This window comes from Leptopilina heterotoma, unplaced genomic scaffold (assembly GCF_015476425.1).
Source record: "Leptopilina heterotoma isolate Lh14 unplaced genomic scaffold, ASM1547642v1 Lhet_54, whole genome shotgun sequence".
Taxonomy (NCBI): domain Eukaryota; kingdom Metazoa; phylum Arthropoda; class Insecta; order Hymenoptera; family Figitidae; genus Leptopilina; species Leptopilina heterotoma.
In genome coordinates this window covers 1,555,788-1,580,689 of record NW_025111118.1, presented here as the reverse complement: position 1 = coordinate 1,580,689, position 24,902 = coordinate 1,555,788, and the positions used below count along the sequence as shown (strand labels likewise).

The 24,902-nt window shown below is 25.8% G+C and overlaps 1 protein-coding gene across 5 annotated transcripts in view; it reads right to left on the bottom strand.

The window, feature by feature from the left end:
* LOC122508429 (protein capicua homolog) overlaps positions 1–16,600 on the bottom strand; it is an 84,682-nt gene extending 68,082 nt beyond the window's left edge. For all 5 annotated transcript variants that reach the window (XM_043621765.1, XM_043621772.1, XM_043621769.1 and 2 more), the window contains exon 1: positions 15,220–16,600. The gene's annotated coding sequence lies outside the window, so the exon portion shown is untranslated. The remainder of the gene's footprint in view (positions 1–15,219) is intronic.
* Between the last annotated feature and the right edge of the window lie 8,302 nt (positions 16,601–24,902).

Here is a 24,902-nt window from a genome sequence, read left to right as displayed (position 1 = left end):
AAAATGAAATGCAAATATACACAATGTATATATAGTGATTCAAGCACGAGGCTTTCGACCTCCAATCATGCTTAGTCTCGAGAACGACATATACGCGATTATGATGGTTTAAAGTAACAGTAGCGCCTCTCTCAAATACTATACACAATGTTAGCATGTAGGTATTACAAAAACGTATATCTACGCCACACCTATTTACACACAAGTCCTTTATACATATACATATATATTTATGTGCATTATATACTTAACGCTATACACTTCAAAACCCCAAACAGGGCCGCATAAATAAAATATCTCCTCAACAACTCATATATGCCATAATGTCTGTAAACTTCTTTCAAGAACATATTATACACTCTTCCAAGAATATCTATAAGTCCTAAAGAACCTAGTAAAAAAGCTTTTATATCCCTTTAAGACCAAATGTCTTTTCATATGCATATGGAAATAATGAATGATCGTTTGTTTCTGTATCTATATAACACTTTTTTTTATTATTCTGCATTTAGCATCCATAACAATTAGTGACAATTAGTGCATTGATCTATACGTATCGGAAAAAATGTCAGTCTAAGACGAGATTTGATTATTACAAATTAAAATTGTTACGGTTGCTATAATTAATGCTGCTGTAATTATTATCTACTAATGATGAACTGATATGTGCAAAACCAAAAAGGTCATTCTGAAATCTTTTTTAAAATCTGTAACTCTAGTCTTCGATCTACTTATCTCAACAGAAAACTAATATCCCACGAAATAATTATTTTCGTATCTGTCGTTCTTATCAGTTTATGTTGTGGATTTAAATACATCTCTTATTACTTGGATTCTACGAATAATCTACAATAATAGAAAGAAAATTGTTATACATGTTCTGCAAAATCCTTTTGAAATCTGAAGTGTAAAAAAATTTCTGAAATTGTTTTTAAGCAGAAAAGAGCAGAAAATAAAAGTAATCAATAAAGTACAGCATACATAGTTTGATTTTTAATGGAAGAACCAAAATTTTAGCAGCAAAGAACAAAATAGCTGCACCCATATTTTTATTCTTAATAGAAGATTCAAAATTTTAGCAGTAAACAACAAAATACAGCATGTACACCTAGAGAAATGATTTATTTGAATTAAATAAAATTTATTTCAAACAAATAAAAAAGGATATTTGTCACAGAACCAACTAAACTTTTATTTAGCTCAAATAATATTTTTTATTTGAATTAATATATTTCGTTTAAATATCCATTTTTATTTAAATGAAAAAAATTTTATATTTTCTTTAAATATATTTTATATTTAGAACAAATAAAAAACACTTTTCATTTTAATAAATCCTGTAAGCATTCTAAAATATTAAAATTCACTTATAACCTTCAAATAAATTTAACAATCACAATCACTAATGGAACTTTTAATATTCATTAAAATAAATGTTTATTTTTATAAGAATATTTGTTAAATAAAGTCAGGTTTTTTTATTGTTAGTCATTTTACTTTACTTTTTCACTTCATATGTAAAAGTCCACTGTCACATTTTTCTCACAAAATCTCAAATAAGACACTAAAATGTAAATGAAATCACATACAAATCTGTTACTTTGTACTAATTAAAATTTTCACTTAAAAAGAAAAATTCTGTACTTAAATCAATTAAATTTGTTAACTATTCATGATGAATAAACCTCTTATAATTGTACGCGTTAAACTGTTAAAAGCAAAACATCTTATTGTTTTACTATAGCAATGCAATATGCGCAGGCGTCTACTTATAAGTCAAACAAACATTTATTTGAATCAAATATATTTTTTATTTGCTACAAATATACTATTTCATAAATTGCAAATATATTTCTTTATTTTAGATTAATTAGTGCATTTATTTGAAATAAATATTAGTTTATTTATTTTAAATAAAATATTTATTTGCAACAAATAAATTTTTCTTAAATATACACTTTTAGTTAAAATAAATAACTTTTTTCTCTGGGTGTAGTGTGATTCTAAATAGAAGAACCAACATTTAATCAGAGAGCAGAACAATAAGCATACCAAAATTGATTCTTAATTCGTTTGGACCAACAGTTAATTTTTAAAGAACCAAAATTAACAATTAAATAAATTAAGGAAGAACCTTATTAGTTGTGGATGCATCAAGATTTTCAACCAATTAGGAAACTAATTAAAAGTTCTAGCACTACTTTTTATATATTAAAAGAAATTTTTGGAGATTCTCTTTCATCTTTTCTCTTTACACGGGAAAAACTGGGAATAACGCACCACCCCTAGCGAGTACTTGCGTATAGAAAAGAGTACTTTTCTGTGCCATCTGACGAGCGCACTGTTCTTTGTAAAGAGTAAAGCCTATATAGCTAGCAACCAATCGAGAAAACGCCTCTGGTACCTATGAATTCTCGACTTCTGGAACATGCTATAGTCTTGTTGCTAAGGGGAGGGCTTCTACAACCGCGTAACGAAAGTGGTCATTCATTAGAAGCAAAAGCTTTAACAAGAGTTTTAAGATCACTGACTTCCTGCAGAGAAATTCACCACCTGATGAAGGGTCAATAATTAATTTTTCCCCCTTGTACTTTATACCTTCCCCGCCCAATGCTATAAACACAATTTGTAATATTTCTCTATACAGAAGAAAAGATTATCTATTCATTATTTTCAGAAATTACAATTCTAAATAGTAAATACTATATACAAAACAAAGAAAAGTGTGTTATGCAACGTAAAAAAAAGTGATGCGGTATAAAAACGAAAGATAAAGAAAGATGTTAGGAAAAAACGTACTCAATAAAACCTGTTACTTCCTATGTGGAGAAAGGAGTTTGGTTTATACGATTGCTTAGTGTACTATAGTTTACAAACGGGTGACTCATGGAAAATCTTGGTGATCAGTAATAGTGTACAACTCGAGCAATGACACACACTCGTGCACGCAAATACTTCAATGAAAACGCTGGCTCTTTCTTTTATTATATGCATTAGCCTTTGGTGCACCAACTTATCACAAATTATACTTAATACTCAAAAAGTACAATCAATAAATTTTCTTCAACTCCGATATATACAAGTGCATTAAAATCATGTTTAAAACCACTGACTAATAATACTTAAAGTACAAAGACTACTTGTTATAAAAACTTCGTACACTACCACAGCTATATAAAAGAAGTCTATACCAGTCGGAAAAATACACCGGTGCAAAACGATTCTGAATGGAAACTTAACATCCAAACGATAAAAGAAAAAGAGAATGGTCGAAACTGATAATTAAACATTACAATCTTTCAATGGCATACATTAAAAGCATAAGGAGAAAAAAATATGTTAATGAAACTTTATATACTAAAAACCTAACCATACTCTCTAAATTCCTTAAAGTGAAATTGAAATCTTCCGGAATTAAATATTTTAAAATCAAAGTCTCAACAAAAATTAAAAAAAAAAGAAAATAATTTTCAAGTTAAAAGTAACAAAATCAATTTAATTTGTAAATAATATATTGTTCCATTTCGAGATTCTGCTTCATTTATAATGTACATATAGTCAATTGTGGGTCGTATCAGTTTCATATATTTTTCCCCTCCTTACATTGTATATAATTATAATTAATTTCTCATTTAACACCCACGCTTCCAGTTTTAACATATTATCCATACCGCGTAAAGTGTTGTTGAATTTATCAGATTTCTAAACAGAATATTTTTTTTTTTTTGATGGAAAAAAAACCCTATTAACCATAAACAAATGCGAGTGTAGAAATTTAAAAAAGGTATCTTATTGCATTGCTTAAATATTTTTATAGCATTCAAATTTCTATGATGTAAAAAACGGAGAATTTAATTATTCAACTACTATATTGCTATGCAGTGTGTGAGAATTTCGCAAACAAATATTATTATTGCATAATAAATAGTTTATGTAAATGTAAATATTTTCAAAATTAGATTTGGATATTCATTCGGCAATTGTGAGCAATGCTGTATTCGAACTTAAAATCTTCGAAAAAATTGTTTAATTGTTTTGAATTCGCAGAAAGAAAAGAGTTTTCGAAGCTCAGAGTAGGCTCTGACCTCAAGGACCTAAAATATCCAAAATTAGGTTTGATGCTAACTGCAGAGACCCAATAGACGTTAGTAGAAATTATCAAAATTATCTTTTTTTGTAAAAATTACTTGAGGGATGATAAAGATTTATTCGGGAAATGATAAATATTTATGTGCAGCAACTTCAGTCAGGTTTCTCAAGTTGGCATCGACGCTAAGTGCCGAAAACTATTAGGGTTTTTGGGAATTAAAGTATAATTACTGTTTTTTGTCACTGTTTTCATTTCTGTACGATATTAAAATTCAGACCAGAATTTAAAACTAAAACCCACGATCAACAATTTAAAACAATTTCAATCCTTTTGATTGCACAGAAAAACCTTTTTTTCGACGCTAACTTCACGGATCTCTTTTTCTTCGTTGCAAATTCTCAACAATACCCTAAAAAAAATCACAAATCACAATAATTCTCTAAAATCATAATCTGAATGAAAAAAAAAATTTGTTTCGAAACATACATATGACTGCGAAATTGAAACAAGGAGAATTGTTTTATTACATATATAGAGATAGTGAGTGTAAGTACAATATATTAACGTGTGTCTCATTCTTTGCGCTGATTTAGTATGCCAGCTGTGTAAGAATAAACGTCGATTGAATATCTATAAATGACTCCTACACGAATATTGAGGATAGAATAGAGAGACCGGGGGGCATACATATACATATAAGTGTGTATATAAGTAAAGTGGTGAATAGTAAATGTATTTTATTCGTCATGTCGCTTTAGAAGGTGAGGCGAAGTCAGTGAAGTGAGTCTAATTACGAGCTAGACAATAGACTGTGCTAAAGACCTCGAATTGCAATATCACACACAATAATATTATAGTAATGCAACTGTCTATTTGAATTCGTATTCTATTGAAAGTAGGCAACCCGGCTATTACGCTCCTGACACTGAGACGTTGTTGAATGAGTTGCTTGGCTATTGGTCGATGTTGGATCATGTGCGCAACTCTGCGTTTCATTCTCTCTTTCTAACACAATTCGTTTTCGTTTATGTATATACCACTTTCCACAAATCTGATTTTTAACACTATATTATATTTGATATATGTACTTTATTCAGAAAATCTATCAAAGTCTATAGAAAATCTACAAGGACTTGGTCAGTTGACTTGTGAGTGAACGGACGTGTAAACGGCGTCGCTGCCGCAAACTTAATAATATAGAAAATCTACAACTACATCTAAATCTTGATCTTACAAATAAAAAATCATATGAAACTTTTAATTTATGAAGTTTATTATTACCACTTTCAATAATCAGTATTAGTTTTAATTGGAATTAGTTCGAAAGCATAAGGTTTTCAATTACGAAGCCTAAATCACTATTAACTTGAAAGCATCAAATTGCAACGAAATCAAAAATGTGGATCAGATCGGAATCTGATACAAATTCGTATCAATTTGAAACACTTTCGTATTAATTTGATACTTTCAAAAACACTGTGTTCTAATTATCGAAACGTGTATAGATTCCAATCAAGTGTGGAACTAGCAGCTGAGGATGGCAAAGAAAAGAAGAATTAAAGAAGAGTTTGTCAGATTTTATATATATTTATCATCAATGAAAATAACATCTTTTTTCAACTTCTTTTCCAACGAAAGAACATAAATTTTTGAAAAGATACTTATTCTGTTTACAAATGCGACAAATATATTTGTATTTACATCAGTGTATTAAATGTCGCGCGCAAAGTTCTATGTATACTGTAAATGAAAATCTGATTTGGAGGAAAATGACTTTGGATCAAAAGATCTGGAAGATGTATCACACGTCTCAAAATCGCTGCTTTTGTTTAGGATAAACGTAGGAAATGATGAAAGGAAGAACACAATAGCTTATGCACGTCGCAGGAGAATAATAAATCATCTCGAAAGAGGAAACCTGCTTGCAGCAAGCGACTAATGCGACAAAAGGTTCCTTTTTCTACAAGATAAATATTCCTATACAGCATTCAAAAAAAAAAAAAAATACTTTTAGCAAGATAATAACAATTTTTTGAAGTTCCCCTCCAAAAGAAACAATTTACGCACTTTTTACCCTATTTTGCTTTAGAAATATCTATACATTATTCTTATTTTTAATTAGATCGGTATTCTCTCCTATGACAAAAAGAATATTTAGTCTAAATCTCGAGCCAACTGAACATTTTTACAAAATTATTTTTATCAATTTTAAATACTGACTAATGACTATTAACTATTAACTAAATGCTAAATGTTAACTAAAAGCTAACTGACTCAAAATTCTGAATCTTATCAATAAATCTTTCTCTTTCTATCAAAGACATTGGGAATTAATTCTTATTTTTATAGTTTAACAAGTTTATTAAAATCCATTAATCCTTGCATAAATATTTCCAGTTTTCTATATAAATTTCAATTAAACATTGCACTACATCTTTTAAAAGTCTCAAATAGCAACGAGTTGACACTAAAAATATGGAGAACAAATCATAAATTGATGCAAATTTTTGGTATCAACTTATGATTTGATCAAAATTTTTGATATCGATTTGGTATTCAATATGATATTAATTTACTCCTTTTAAGAAATGCGACTAAAATTTGAATCTTACTGGAAAATTTCTTAAAGCACTATCATCTATGTTCCATCGTACTGCTACTTCACTTGAAGTGGAATTTTAAAATGATTCAAATTTCCAGTGTTAGGGTCACAAGATTTTCCTTTTAAAACAACATTTTGTATTTTGTACAATTAAATATGTAGTTTAAAACAAATTTCGTGTCCTTACACATGAGAACAAACGGTGAAAATTGTATGTGTATAGAAAATAATTCTCCATCTGTCTGAACAAAACATTCAACTTCACTTATAACCCTATTCACATATTGTGGGAACTGGAACTTCCTTTTTCTCAAGTAACAAGGTGCTGAAGAAATATGCCTACATAATTCCACATATTCGCAATATTATTATTATTATTATTATTATTATTATTATTATTATTATTATTATTATTATTATTATGATTATTATTAATATTATTACTAATATCATAAATATAATACAACTAATATTATAAATATAACACAACTAATATTATAACTATTAGTATTAGTATTATTACTATAGATTCTTTTTATACCATATCTATTTTTAAATAAAAATATTTCACCCATTTTTAAAAAGAAACTCTTCTCTCTCTATAATAATCGATTTGTTCGTCTATTAATATTAAAAAAATCGATATATTCAAGAGGTGCAAAAATTTATATTAAAAAAAAAAATTGCTGATTAAGTAAAGATAGAAACATTAGCCTTTTGAAAATTTAGTAAAAATATTAAATTGTTAAGAATTAAGGAAAGCTAACTTCACCTAAACACAGTTTTCTTGAAATTGTGAAATTGATACTAAAGTAGATCAAATTAATGTCAAAAATTTGGATTAATTTTTTATTTGACCTGAATTTTTGGTATCAATTCGTTACAATTTGATACTTTTAAGTTAAGAGTGAGAAGAAAAACCTTTTTGATGCTTAGCCTCGACGCTAAAGATCAACAAGTTTTTTCCTTCGGCGAAACCAAAGTTAAAATTTTCGCTAATTTTTAATAGAAAACTTGTTTATTTAGTTTAATTGTTTTTACTCATTTTTACAATTTCAGCGTTATATTAGATAAGAAAGAAAAAAAATAAAAAATTGAAGTCAGGAAAAAAATGTCTACCTCTTTAATGGATTTAAAACGAAAGGAAAGGATATATCTGGAATGTTTTGTCATGAATACCTTAAAAAAATAAAAAAGCACACTATATATATATATATGTATATATATATAAATGAAAAAATCGGATACGGTAGAGAGAAGATTAGACTTTTATATAGCACCCAGTGAATTCCCTCAACCATAAGGCTGGTCGTTGAGTGCGTGTTTTTTTTTCAGTCGTTAGACAGGTTTTAACGCCAGGAAGTCATCATCGTCTGGTATTATTTCGCATATTCCGGTGTAATCAGAAGAGAAAAAATTGAACGCGATATTAGAGTTATATTTCACTTTTTTTGGGACAAAATTCTATTGTCTAGTTCTGGACTTAATTCATTCATACAATTTTATACTTGAAAATTAGTTCAAGGACCTAAAGTTCCTTTTAGCGTCGAAAATTATTTTCGACGCTTTTATTTCGGATGAAAATGTTGTACTTAATATTTTTAATTACCAATTAATTACAATTATGATTCAATATTAGTTCTAAAAAAAGTCACAACTTTGATGTTTTTAAATATTTATATAATTTAGGATTCAATAGCTAAAAAATTTGGTAATTAATTCATATAGAAAAACGATTCAAACTAATGATGGTACTATTTTAGGCGCAGTAATGATTTCCTTGTATACGAAACAGCAAGATATATATATATATATGTTGAAAATTTACAATTTCGAGTATATAGGTTACAGACATTAATTACAATGCAGTCTATACTAGATTGATACTATGGTGACCAATAATATTCCTCGAAGCTCAATTTTGCAATGTTAATTTGGTATTATTTCGAAAATTAATATTAGTTTATTTCCATATTATTTAATATATAATTTTCATATTTCATACTCCAAATTATACGTAATAATTTCAAAATAAATTTCAAAACCTTAAAATTCCAAACTATTAATTTTGAAACTAGCGTCGACGCTAAATGTCGATGACAACTTCAAAGACGCCTGTCTGAAGTTTCTGCACATTAACATTTATAATTTTTGAAATAAATTTTTACTATCTTTGAAGTAATTTTCACTAAAATGATAATTTTGATAATTTCTACTAACTTTTATTGCGTATCTGCAGTTAGCGTCAACGCTAATTATGGATATTTTAGAGGACCTTCAAGTCCGAGTAGACTGCGAGCATCGAAAATTCATTTTTTGTTGCGAATCCTAAACAATTAAACAATATTTTCAAAGATTTTACATTCGAATATCGTAGTAAAATTTTCAGTGATTTTTTAGTGTGATTAGTGTCATTTTTTAACCTAAAAATTCAAATCGTTTTTTCAAAGATTTCAAATTCGAATAATATTTTACAATTTGCTCTATTTAATAAAACATTTACTAAATTAATAAATTTTTATTCAAAAGTGTTAGCCAACTCGTTTGCTATTATTAAATTTCAATTCTCTGAACTTTCAGAATTTCTACATGTTTATAAAAAATGTAAACTATTCTGACACTGGACCTATATATTTTCTTCTCTCGGAGAAATATATATTTTAAGAGAGACGACAGTATTGTATATCTCAACAATGGCGATCGTAACTGAAGATCAATAAAACTCCAATATTCTATACGATGCTTGGACGTAATATTATTTATTTGGTAACAATCCAACAGGCCGACGCACTTCGGTTAATTTTACATCGTCGTAAATTGACGTTATATTAGTGGAAGAAATGTGTTTTCATCGTAATTCAAAAGCGCAGTTGTACTTTAAATAGTGTGCCAAAAAGTGAAAAATTTTAAATCAAAAACTAAAATTAAAAAAGGTAAAAAATATCTTGGAAAATTACTCAAATTTATAACGGTTAAAATTGTCAATCTGAAGTTAGCGTCGAAAGCTATGATTTTAGGTTTTTAGCGATAAAAATGTCACTAATTTAACATCTTTTATTTACCTAGGGAGTTGGAAAAATTTTCCAGGCCACTATCTCAGACTAAAAGTTTCGAAAAAATTGTTTTCCACGCTTAGTGTCGCTCTCTAAATTTGAATTAGTAAAAATGTTTACTAATTTGAATTAGTGACGGACTTTTTGCTTTTGAATTAGTCAATTTTACTAATAAATAATCATTTCTACTAAATTTATTAGTAAACTTTACTAATTCAAAAGCAAAAAGTCCGTCACTAATTCAAATTAGTAAACATCTTTACTAATTCAAATTTAGAGAGCAACGCTAACTTCGGGGACCTTTTAAATTATGAACGACAACAATAATAATAACATTAATAATAATAATAATTTAAATTATTATAGTCTAATACCAAAATTTATAATAATAGTTAGAACTATAGTAGAAAAGGACCCTGAAGTTAGCGTCGAATCTGAGCATCGAAAACTTAGCTTAGCGTCGACGCTAACTTCTGGGACCTTTTAAATTATTAACAACAGCAATATAATAATGATCACATTAATAATAATTTAAATTATAATAGTCTAATATTAAAATTTATAATAATAGCCAGAACTGTAATATAAATGGTCCCTGAAGTTAGAGTCGAAAACTTAGCTTAGCGTCGACGCTAACTTTGGGGACCTTTTAAATTATGAACAATAATAGTAATTTAAATTATAAATTTATAATATTGTCTAAAACTAAAATTTATAATAATAGGTGAGACTATAATAGAAAAGGTCTCTGAAGCTAGCGACGACGCTAAGTGTCGAAAACTATTTTTTTTCGTTCAATAGAATCAAACAATCGTTTCAAAGATTTTGATTAAAAAAGGGCCTTGGATTTTTTTTCAATTTCTTAGATGAAAGAAAGAAATTTTAGACATTTTATTTGTGAATAAAGTAGTGATTAAATAGTGACGCAAAAAAATACTTTTTGACGATGAGCGTCAACGCTAACCACAGGGACAAATAGAAAACGAAATTCCTTTAAAGTGAATTTTAATTTTATTACTAAAAATAAAAAAAAATTCTCCGGCAGCGGGAAACGAACCCACTATACTCGTGGAAAATGTCATGCCTTAAGCACCTGAGCCAAACCATATGCCAAACTGCATTTGTACCAAACAAATTAATTTCTCTCCTAAATCGACTGATTTCTAACCGAATATCAATTATAATGAAAATACAAACAAAAAAAGTTGACAATCTGCCAAATTTATGATATAAAGAAGAAAGGGTTCGAAGTTTGTAATTTCTCGAGTGTCAATAATTCTCTCCCTCGCAAAAGAAGAAGAAGAAGAAGAAGAATCAAAGGGGGTTGGGTGGAAGGAACTCTTTTTTCTTTTCCTCCAGTTTTAAAGAAAAAAAAAAAATCTGGGATTTCTCGTGAATAAAAGCAAGAAAAAAAAGAAAGGGATCATCTTAATGAAAGAGTGGAAATTTTTTGTTTCTTTTTTCTAATTCCAAAGGGGGTGCCACACTCGCAAATGGTGTGTTCGCCAATGAAAATATTTCATTCAGCAGTTGTCTCGCATATTCAAGCTCTCGTGCCAAGGATTGACCGAAGAGACGTCTAGCGTGTGTCTATAAGTCTATTCCGTGTCTATTAAAAGTCACATTATAATGCATAGTTATAGTTGTTAGATGCGCGTAGAGGCGTCACGACGCGGTCGTCTTTGCGCTTGTGGAGCGTCGTCGTTGCTCGGTTAGCAACAGATTTGATCCAGGATCGGACTCACTGAGCCGTGAAAGAGGTGCACCTGAGGGCCCCACCCCCTCGAATCTTCATACACTCTGTACTCTCCCTCTCACTCACTCTTTCTCTCCTTTGCTTTACTCTTCAACTCGTTTTCCCCTACGACGAAAGAACGCATGTCGAGCTCAAATCGATAAACCTGCCACTAAGCTCTCAAAATATTTTCTCTCCTAATTGTACATTATTCGAAAATTATATCACATATTAATCAATAATTATATGCAATATTTATTCTAACCAGGCTGCTAAGGAATGTTAAATTTTCATTTATTGATCATTGGGGAAAAAAAAATTGGAGTAAATACCTGAGCGAATTATGCTTAATATTTATGTTAACTTTTTCGTTAATTTTATTAAATTTTCTATTCGTTAGAATTAATTATTTTAGTGAATTTCTATACACTGTCGAATATTTTCAAACAAAAATTTTTTTCCGATTTCTTTTAATGGCTAATTTTTAATATTTTGAAAAAAAATTGACGTTTGTTTAAATCAGACAATAATTGAATGGTAGAATTTAAATAAATTGTGTCCGCTCCTATATTATTTGTAAAAAAAAATTGCGATTGGTTTAAATTTAAAATTCGCGCCGAATTTTGGACCAACGAAAATGCGATTATTTATTATTATTATTATTATTATTGTTATCATTATTATTTTTTACCTATTGTTATTTTATTATTTTTATTATGATCGATATTATTATGTAATTATTTCATACACCCAGAGAAAAATATTATTTAAACCAAATATATTTTATTTGAGTTAAATAAACGTATATTTGTCTCAGAACCAATTAGACTTTTTATTTCTTTTAAATAAAAATTTTATTCGACACAAATAAAACATATATTTGAGATAAATAAAATTTCATTTAAACCAAATAAAATTTATTTCAAACAAATAAAAAGTCTAGTTGGTTCTGAGACAAATATACCATTTCTCTGGGTGTAGTTATAGAAATAAATAATTAAATTTAACAATAATTAAATAGTTATTAATGTTACTACACAGAAAATCGAAAATTTCTTCCCATTTCTGGAGCAATTTTTACTGTATTTCCAAAATAAATTTTACTGAACTCGAAATAAAAATTACTAATTTAATAAAAATTATACTTGATTTAAAAATTATAAATAATTTAAATGTAGTAAAATTTAAACCGCAAGTAAGAGTAAAAGACATTTTAGTAAAACTGCATAATTTTTATAGAAATTGTTTTCTAAAAGGAAAAGTTTCTTTATATTTATTTCGTCGATAAAAAAAGAAAATTCGGAATTTTTGTAACGTTTTGAACGTTCAAATGAACGAAATTTTTTTCTACTGCAATTTTTTAAACATTATTGTAAAAAAACAGAAAAATAATTACAATTAAACTTTTGCTTTAATTTACAAACAATTTACAAACATTTAATTTTTTTAATATACAAAATGATTTTTTTATAAAAAAATATAATTTAAAACAAGTAAAAATTTATCTTCGTTCATTTTGAAACGTTTGAAACATTTTAGAAACATAAAATTCTGATAATAAATTGAAAATAAGTTTCTTTAAATAAAAGTTTCCTTAACATTTTTTTTCTTTCTGTATATATTAAATATGAAAATTCTGATATTAAATGAAAAGTCTGTTCAATAAAAATGCAATCATAATGAAAAGTTCTATTAAATTAAAGTTCGAATAAAAAAATTCGTATTAAATAAATGTTGAAAAAATTATATTTAATAAATATTTAATCAATTCCATAAAAATAAATATTGAAGCAATTCCATGAAATTCCATTAAATAAATATTGAATGCCAAATTCTATTTAATATATATTTAATCAGTTATATTAAATAAATTTAATCAGCTCTTTGAATAAATATTTCATCATTTCTATTTAAATAAATATTTTAATCAATTTTCTTAAATAAATATTCAACCAATTTTATCAAATAAATATTCAACCAATTTTCTTAAATAAATATTCAATTTAATTGTATTAAATAATTACTAAATATAATTCTACACAAAATAAATATTAATTAAAATTATGTAAAATTTTCCAAAAAAAAATTAATTAAAATAACCAATGTTAAAATAATGTCAAAAATAAATTATAATTAAAAATGACAGTATTTCTTTAAAACCCCAGTTTGTCTGTAAAATTTTCCAATAATCAAAAATGTCGGAATTGTGAATATAAACAATTACTTAAATTACACTAATTTCATAAATCAATTCATATTAACTTATTATATTCTTCTTATAAAATTATCAATATTTTTTATCATTTCTATATAAGTATCATTTAATTGATATATTATTATGAGAGTATAAAGAAATTGAATTATAAAGCGACAAATAAAATTCTCCAGAGTTGAAAATTGCGAGGAAAAATGAATTATTTGAAAACAATACCAATAATATTTTGTCTCTCATTAAACATTTAATCGCTTTTAATGGTAAATTCATTTAAATGGGAATATTAAAAAACTGTGAACTTAATGATTGACTCGTTGTCAAGACAGGTTTGTACGATCACTTTATGAATTCATAATTTTGAATAAAAGGTGCATTTCAAATTGCATATAAATATTAATTAACTTCTATGTATGTGTGTGTCTGTATTTTATTTCATATATAATATAATAACTGGATTATGTTTTAAAAATGTTATCAAAAAAAAAAAAAAAAAAAATTGATCAAGAACGAAACTTTATAATCGAATATATGCTCTAAAAAGTGTAATTAAATTTTTAATTTTTGTAATTATTTAATAAAAATTCTCGTACGGTATAATATTGAATTTCCAGTTGGTATAAAAGAAAAATCAGAGAGACAATAGAGAGAGGAGAAATGAGAATAAAGTATATGTAATAAAAAAATTAAATATCAAGATAGAAAGAAATTTTAAATAATATTGAAAGAAAATTTAAGGAAAATTTCTATTTTATTAAAATCAAGTCTGTGAAAGTAATTCGATTTTGCAATCGAAGGAAAAATAACCGCATTTTATGGCATGGTGCCCGATTTATACTATTAATGGTATTTAATTACCCGCTTTTGTGAAATGAAAATTGTCACCGACTTGGCATTATGTCTAGTTTTATTTCCAATTATAATCAAAAAGCTTAAATATATTTTATTTATATATTAAAGCAGACGAACTTAATAAATTTTCCAATGAATTATGATAATTTCAGAGAAAGAGAGAAAGAGAGAGAATTAAAATGCAAAAGGTAAGAAATCTTTTTAATTAATAATGTCTATTTGAGACTAATATTTTATGAATTATCAAATAAAATTTTAAATTTCAAATATTTGAAGAGATTTTTTGCAAAATTTATTTTCTTTAGTGTATTTCAATTATTCAAAAATTCTTATACTGATAAATGGTTTAGATTTTTATGTTAATCTCAATATTCATGACACTTTAAAACTAAGGAATTTTTTTTCTTGCATAAATGTAAAAATATTCATATAATCCAAGCTCGATTTAAAGAATCTAAAATTAGTTAAAAGATTAATGAAGAACCGGAAAAAATATCGCAATAAACGTACCAGTTATCGAACAGGTTTTCCTGTCTGATTGGAGTATTATCGCTATTTGCCAGACAATGTCAACGACATTAACCACGATAATTGCTTTTATTATAATATATAACAAAATTCCTCTCGAGTGTCAATATAGTAAAAAATATTAACCAAGAAAATATTATTACTTACATGAGAAGTTTCTCCAGGTCCATTCCTTGCATCCATATAGATTGTTGAGAATGACTCTCTTTGGAAAATCCCCCGAAAAAAACGGAGATGGCTTTCACTCAGGATAATTGCAAATAAATTTCCAACACACGTAATATAAATTCGTTTAGCACAAGTTTTTCCATCCAAACTGTTTTTTTTTCCTCGTATCCACACTTGACAACTTTTGAGTTTTAAAAACCGATTAAAAGGGAATTATTCTTATCTTGTGTTAATTTTTGCACTCTCTTGATTATTTGCATTATAGAAGAAAAATGAAGCACAGTAGTGGAAAAGGGAATATTAAAAAATCACGACAATGAGAAAATGTAACCTCACTTTTTTTCCCCCTTAACGAAATGTGACGCGAAATGAAAACGGACGGCGATTGTTTCGTGTATTTCAATCCCGGGAATCAGGGAAGACTCAGCAAGACTTCATTTTTCCCCATCGACCCTGATTTTTACCTGTGTGACCGCTGGATAGTTCCTTTAACAGAGGCAAAGTCCGAACAAAGGCGACGATAGTGAAGAGGTGGAATGTCATGATCCTTTTTCCAGGATATTTCTGGCGCTAGTGTCGAACACTGTTGTGTGTTTTTTTCTGTTTTTTATTACAAAAAAAAGTTTCAGAGAAACGTTTAAGAATCGGCAAATTACTTGTTTCACCGTGGCCCGACACAATACCAAGAAATACAAACATATTATTTTAAAAGAAAGAGAAATGAATCTTGAAACAATATTAAAGAGACTATATAAATGAGAGCGCCGCCATTTTGAAAACACACCGGCGAACGACGAGGGCTATCTATTGCTTGTCTAGTCTGTCATATTCTGTTCGTTCTATACAACCAGCCGACCTATCCCAATTACAGTAAACGTCCTTGAGGTGACTAACATCATCTACGGGGAACAAGAGAGGGGTGCACGTCACCCCAGAAGTGGGGAGATATCGAAAGAGAGTTAGGTTAGGAGGGGGGGTATGATCTCTCATCGACAACTTTCAAAAATCTTCAATATTTCATCATACCATGATAAATATATATAACATTCACAAAAAATTTGTTTCTCTAATCACGATTGAAATGACTAATAATCATTTAATGCATCTTTCGATACAACAATCACAAAATCATGTAACACACTGGGGACTGACACACACACTTTTCAACTTATTTTTCAGATTAAAACAAACTGCACTTAATAACTTTATAAAAACTATTACTCGGGAATGTTTCTAGCTATGTTTCGACCGTTTATTACACAATAATAACGTTCACTAATAAACTTAAATTAGAAAATAACTGATTTTTAACACGAGAGTAGTTAACTTTAATTTGGCGGCCAAACAACTGGTGTGAAGTTGCGCGCTTACTATCGAGAATCGATTGTTGCGTTGCATCATGGGATCTGAACCAATTACCCGCGTTATTTGAAATTACTCACAAATTAAAAGTTTTTAATTAATAAAATAATGGTAATTTTGGTTCGAATTAAATATTTTTATGATGAAAATATACCAGTAGAAATGTAGAAAAAAAAGAAGAGAAATTCTAAGGAGAATAATGCTTGTTTCATAGGAGAATTACTTGAATAATAATAGAGTGTATAAAAAATGGCGGGAGATATTTCAAAATTTGAATTTCCATTAGTTTTGTAATTAATTATTTATAAATTATTATTACCATTAGTTTACAAATTAATTCTTTTTAATTATTGGGTATTAAAACAGTACTAATTAAAAAGGTATGAAAAAAGAATTAATATAAATAAATAATAATAAATATAAATAAATATAAATAATTATAAATAAAATACTGAAAATTGCAAAAATTGAACAATAAATTAGAGTTTTACGAAAGTTAAGAAAATTCGGAAAAAAAACTCAACTATAATTGCGGTATAAAAAAACAATTTATCAAATTTTTCTTATGTAGAGAAAAATTCTTCTAATTATTTATGAATTAATACAATAATAATAATTACTATTATTTCTCTAGTGCTAGTGAAAGTTTATGATTTTTTTTTTATTTCTCAATGTGGAATGTGAATCGCTTCATCCTTGCGTTTAAATTCTACAAGTGTAAAGCAATCTAAGTTTCCTATGAACGACCCAATTATTTCTTGCATTAAAAAAAAGGGGAAAAAAAGAAGAAAAAATTAATACAGATCATTGGAGTACGCAGTCTGATCACTGTAAGAAAACTTATCGTGACATCATCAATATCATCAATGTACAGCGAGAGAGTACGTTGATCTATGACGTATATATACATATATATTTTCCCGTGTGAAATAAAGCATTACACGGAAATAATAATGAGTCATCTCTTTTTTACTTGAAAAGTGCTTGAATGCTATAAGGATATTTCTTCATTTTTTTCATTTTTTTATATTTTAATAATTATTTTTCGATTGTTAATAAAAACTATATTTAATTTAAGTAAATTTTTTTATTTTAATTTTAATCAATTTTAATTAAAAAATATTTTTTAATTAATTTAAATATTAAAAAATATTTTTTGATTAATTTAAATATTAAAAAATATTTTTTGATTAATTTAAATACTAAAAAATATTTTTTAATTAATATTTAAACGTTAAAAATAATAAAAAATAAATAACAAAAAACATTCATAAATTAAATAAATTAAATAATTAATATATAAATAAATTAATTATCATAATATTTAATGTTAAAATATTTTAAAAATCACAGGTGAAAAAATGAAGTTATTTAGAGAATTTATACATAAAAATTAGAGAAAATAGTTATTTTCATTTTCTTTCAATAAATTTTTGAAATCAACAATTTTTCATCAACAAAAAAATTAATGTAATTTGTCATTATAGAAACAAATTCAATTCAATTCTGAGTAGTGAGAATATTTATGTCAAATAAATTATTAAGAGACAAAGGAATCAGGCATGTATTTTAATTGAAATTAGTTGTTTCATGATACTTTTGTTATGCAAATTCCCTCTTACAAAGAACGTTGTCATACTTTTGAATAAAGAGATTTCATTGATAAAAATCGAAGATACATATCGAGGTTTATTGGAAAAAAATTTCAAATTCAAGGAAAATATTGTCATAGCAAAAAAAAAAAATAAAATAAAACCGCAAAAATAGAAAAAAAAGAAAATTAATTTAAAATTTTCCAAAATTTATAAAAATTAATATTAATATTAAAATAGTGTTAAATAATTAATAATAATTTTATTATTTAATAGAATAAATTTTCAAACAGACAAAAGAAATTTTTTAAAATAAAAAAATTTAATAAAAAAATTTTTAATTGATATTTGAAATTGCTCAAAATAAGAGAAAAAAAATTGAAGTAACAATTGCTTTTTGTAATTACAATTTTTAAGAAGACAAAAAAATTTGAACTTTAAAATTACAATTTTCAAGAAGATAAGAAAATTTTTTTTTCTAATTCTCTAATTTTCAAGAAGACAAAAAAATTTTGAACTTTAAAATTTAATTTTCAAGAAGACAAAAAAATTTGAACTTTAAAATTACAATTTTCAAGAAGACAAAAACAGTTTTTCTAATTAAAAAAAATAGAAATTACAATTAATTTTTAAAATTACAATTTTTAAAAAGACAAAAAGATTTTTTCTGAACAAAAAAAAAATTAAAATTAAAATATGATAGAATTGAGATTGAAAAGAAGAAAAAAATTATATAAGATACACGTGTAATAATTGGATTGCTTGCTTGCAAAGAAAATTTCATCGGTCTAGAATATATATATACATTGCAATGTGAGTCACCCAGCAAATACTAAATTCTCTTTCACATTTATTCACACAAATACTATAGAGGTATAAAGTAAACTTGATCTGTAACTCCCTGTAATGGATTCGATTTTTTTTTTTTAAATCTTTTTTTTCTTCTTTCTTCTTTTAATGTACCTATTACACTCATAGTAGGATTGTAATAATACAGATGCATTTCTCGTAACGGTGATAGAATGGTGGAGAACAAAGAGATAATGCTTGTGCTTAAAATTGCGAACTGACGATATACATATTAAACAAAATGCAATATCTCGGTCCGAGTCATTTTATTTTTCACGCTCCTTTGAAATTCATATCACCACACAAATTAAACTTACTTCTCAAATCTTTCCTTTTTCTTATATTTTTTGCACTGGAATTCTTTTTTTTTACTAAAAATTTTACAAAAATATTTTTTTTTTGCTCAAAATTTCACTCTAAAGTATTTTTTTCTTACTTTAAAACTTTACTGTAATATTTTTTTCTTACTATAAAATTTTAATAAAATATTTTTTCTACCAAAAATTTCACTATAATATTTTTTTTCCATATTTAAATTTTACTAAAATATTTTTTCTACCAAAAATTTCACTATAATATTTTTTTTCATATTAAAATTTTACTACAATATTTTTTTTCTTATTATGAAATTTTACTAAAATATTTTTTCTACCAAAAATTTCCTAATAATATTTTTTTTCATATTTAAATTTTACTAAAAATATTTTTTCTACCAAAAATTTTACTATAATATTTTTTTTTCTTACTATGAAATTTTACTAAAATATTTTTTCTACTAAAGAATTTTACTATTTAATTTTTCCACTAAAAATTTTAGTATAGTCAAAGTTTTTTTTCCAGTAGAAATTTTTAATCGAAAAATTTGTTTCCATTAAAAATTGAACTATTGATACAATTTTTTTTACACTAACAATTTTTACTATAGGATTTTTTTTTCACTAAATATTTTCACTACTAAATTTATTTTCTACAAAAACGTTCACCTACTAAATATTTTACTATTAAAATTTGTTTGCTACTAAATTTTCTTCTACTAGAAATTTTATTATTACTTCGTTTTGCTACTAAAAATTTACACTTTCAATTTTTTTGCTACTAAAAAATTAACACTTTCAATTTTTTTTCTACTAAAAATTTCACTATTACCATTTTTCTAATAAAAATTCTACTATTCAAATATTTCTACTTAAAATTCTCGCTTCGTGCGAGAATTTAAGTTTTTTTCTCTACTAAAAGTTTGTACTGTTAAATTATTTTTAACTAATTGCTAATAATAAAATTGATTATACTTATAAAATTATTTGCTAATAATGAAATTAATTATAAACTTTAAAATAAATCCCTAATTGTGAAATTAATCACGACAAAATTAAATTAATAGGTACAAAATATATTATTGTTGACAATTTTTTTTCTTCCCTAAAAAATTGATAAAATCATGAGATTAAAAATTGATTGTAAATTTGTAAAATTAATTGCTAATAGTATTAATTGTAAATTGTAAAATAAATCCCTAATTGTAAAATTAATCACCAAAAAATTAATACAAATTATATTATCGTTGACAATTTTTTTTCTTCCCTAAAAAATTGATAGAATCATGAGATTAAAAAGTTGACAATTAATTCATTTCATTTGTGTTTTATTCTGTTAATGTCTCACATAATACTAACAAAACATTTAATTACAAAACATGGGCAATGGACATAGTGTGAAATTGTGTATATATACGTAATTGTGTGACGTGATTAGAAGCTGCTATTGCGTTACGCATAATATCTTCTGAAATAATGTATTACAATATTAAATATATTTCAAGTGTTGATTTTTCCAGAGAGAAAAAAAAATTGTGTCGAGTGCCTTTTAAAATTATGTCCAACAATATCCCATTGCGTAATTATACATTTCCTCGTGACTCATTTTTATTAATTTTTTTTTCTTTTATGCGATCTACAATAATTTTTCCCTATATAGCCTATTTTTTTTTTTTTTGACCTTTTTCTTTCGTTTTAGTCTCGTGTGTGTGTGAAATATGCGGAAACGCAGATGAGTTAAAAATGCTACTAATATATGCAATATTTCTTTTTTTTTTTTTTAAATCGTAATATTAGTATGTCTTGATATTATTAGTTTTGTTATTATTTTAAATAAGTTTTCAATAGTTATTTGTCCAAACACTGAATATTTTACAACAGCCATCGGTCTCAACTAGTCATATAACTCCATTAAATAGTTTTTTTTAATTTTTTTTTTTTCAATTTTTTTTTATATATTGTATAATATTATGCGTAGCACGTTTGATCCAATATCATATCAATAATAGGGATATATCATAAATTTTGTAATTTTCTAAAAAATATTCTCTAAAAAATATGTTGACCTAAAGATTATTATGACTGATAATCACAGACAATTTTTTTTTCAACTTTTTTTTTTATCCCCCGTTTTCTATACGTCATTTCGGTTATTATTATTTTTTTTGTCGTCTTCGTCGTCTCAATTAGTAATCTTTTTCTCCAAAAAACGAATACATTCTACAATATTTTTTTTTTTTAGAATTACGATAGTAGTGTTTACATGTGTGTCAAGAAGCGTTTTATATTTCAATTTTAATTCCTTAAAAGTCGTTTTCTCCCTCGTACTTAATTTTTTAAATTTCTATTCACTCTTAATACAATAATATTCTCGAATATAAATCTATATACTTTGAATTTTTCAATGCTGACAGAAGATTTTTTTTGATAATCTGACTACGATTGCGTTTGTTAAAAAGCTTCTAAGGACTAAAAACTACAGAGAAGACTTTGTTTTCCTAAGATTTTTAGTTCACTCCATAAAAAAATCCTACTTTTCTAGAATAATGTCGAAAAAAAAAATAGAAAAAGTGGGAGAAAAAAAATGCCGACACACTATTTTTTTTAATTAATAAATAGTCGTGTCGACTTGCGAGTGCAATACTAAAGAATTCTCACTACCAATGTATAGCAATGAGATTTTCAGGAGATACTTAAGACTCAAGAAAAAGAAAATATTCGTTAAGCAAGGAATTATAAAGCAATTCTGTACTCTATCTTAAAATCGCTAGTGCACGTACGCTCCTCTTCAAATTATAAATAAAAAAAAAAACCTACTACAAAGGGACGCGTGCCTTACAGAAAATATTCATGTATGTAATTAGCTCTCAGTACTCACTGGCTCGTGAACTTATTTCCCTTTATCCAACAACTTATACAATTCTTTCACTATAAAAGAAAAATAAATGCTCAAATTAAAAAGCAATTTCTGTGAAATACGCTTCCCTTAAGCAAAAAAAAAAAAATATATATATATATGATTGACATTTGCGCGAAGGGTTTATGCCTCCTTTTTTTCAATTGTTTTCCCCTCCTATCTCAGAAAAATTCGACAGTAATCAATAAATATCAATAAAATATCTAACATTTCTATTATATTTTCAAGTAAAATTACCTTCCTTAGTATTCATATCATATTTTTTTTTACAAATTATATTATATTAACAATAATTCATCTTCGCTTTTTCTATAATAATAATAATTATAATCATTAGTAATTGTACAAAAAAAAGAAAAGAATCGAAATACCTAAAAAAAATGGCAATTTCTCGTGACCAGAACTAGTTTACAATTTTTTTTTTCCCTTTTCCCTCGTGTTTTACAACTTTTTACAACTCATCATACATATTTTGTACCAAACCAGGCCGATTAAAACAAAAAAAAAAATTATAAAAAAAATTGTTCTTTTTTATATTACTCCGTTAAAATAAAATCGCAATCGACAATCGAAACTTCCCCGTCTATTTATTATCAAACACTTCTGCATTGATCTACTATCTCTTATAATCTAGGCCATTGTTATTATTTCCTCTTTTTTTAATTTTAATTTTTTTTTTTTATTTATTTTTTTTTTTTTAGTTGAAAAGTGCACTTGACGGTGTCCAGGGAGCACCAGATTAACGGGAGGACTACCTCGGCAGAAATTGATAAGTCTACTTTCGTCCTTATTATATTTTTTTTTTTTTCATTATCCTATGGATTATTTTTCTTTTTTTTTACAAATAAGAAAGACCTTAAAAAATTCTTCGACACGTTTCCTTAAGCTTATCACTGGATTTAAAACGTAGATACAATTAAAAATTTAAGGCAAAATTTCATCTCACAGATTCAGTAAACGACGACACTTTGTCCATATAATTATTATTCTAGAGACATTTTTTTGTATTCTTTTTCTTTGATTTTTTTATCACCAGGAAGATCAATTTTAACAATTAAAAATTCTTTTCATCTCTTCCTTTTTTTGTTCCTCCTCTTCTTTCTCTTATCGAATACTAACGAGAAAAATACTTTTTTCAAGAAAATAATCCAAAATATAAAATTAACATATTTTCTCGTTCGTATAATATTTTTAGAGAACATTCAGTTCTTTGAAAGTTTAATTAAAAGAAATTCTCGCGATTTTATCGCTCAACACACACACACATTTCTTTTTTTTTTTTTTTAAAGCGTTCTTACAAATATTTCGTAAAAAATATATATTATATAGAAAAATATTGAATGGCGTGACAAATCTATGTTCTAAAGCTTTCGACAATTAAATTGAAAAATAAATTCTAATTTTTTAACTCACATGAAAAATTGTTTTGGAATAAAGAAGCAAGCAAGAATATGCTTTCATCAGAGTGGAAGCACTGTGACGTAACATGAGAATAGAGTTTAGAAATTTTCATTTTAATAATTAAAAAAAAAGTATTAAAATTCACGCTTTATGCGATTCACACCAAGTTTTCATTATTATATATGTGAAATAATTGTTTTTTTTGCGTAACGCATGCACAATATTGCGCATGCAATCTAAACGCATTAAAGTGGAAATCGAAAGTCCTTTGCGAGATATATTTAAAGCTCGCTATAATATTATGTTGACTTTCTCACTCCCAACAATCGACAATGCCACAAAATTTGACTTTTCATCAATATCTGCCAAAGTAGCTTTTTCTTTTCCTCTCATGCCTTTTATTCTCTCTATTCTCCTTTCATTAGAACGTATATATATATATATAATTTATATTTATTTATATATTTATGTATTTTATGTTTAAAAATTCATTACTGTAATTATATCGAGACAATCCCTACACTAACAATTACAATATTTCTTTTTTTATACAAAGAGAGTTTTGATAATTCAGCCTAAAGCATATTTGCTGTAGAAAAAAAACTTTTCAGCACTTTATTCCAAAATTTAATTTCAAAATAATAAACTGTCAATTTTCCCTCTATTTCAAATTTTTAATCCGGAAAATGATTAAAAAAAAGATTAAAAAAAATAAAATTTGAATAAATTATTTCAATTCGTATTCGTCAAACAAAAGATTCTTATTAACAACGGGATTCTTCAAATTGTCATATTTTGAGAAACTCTTCAAATAAAACAAAAAAAAAATAAATAAATAAAATCGTTTGTTTCTAATAGAACAGAAACAATTTTCAACTTTCGTTATGTAAAAAATTCAAAAAATAAAAAAATATTTCATTTTAAACTAAAACAATAGTTTCTTTAAAAAATTAAGTAGAAAAATAAAAGAAATATAAAATTTATAATTATTTCTTCTGGAAGACTAATAATTTTTCGAATTAAACATAAAAATTGATCAAAAATAATATATAAAGTTTTTCGAAAAATTATAAGTAAAATAAATTGTAGAAAAATAGAATAAAAAAGTAGAATACAAAAATAGTGTAAAAAATAAAAAAATAAAAATAAAAGAACAAAAAACAATAAAAAAATAAAACAGTAATGAAAGAAAAATTAAAAATTAAAAGTAAAGACAAATATTTATAA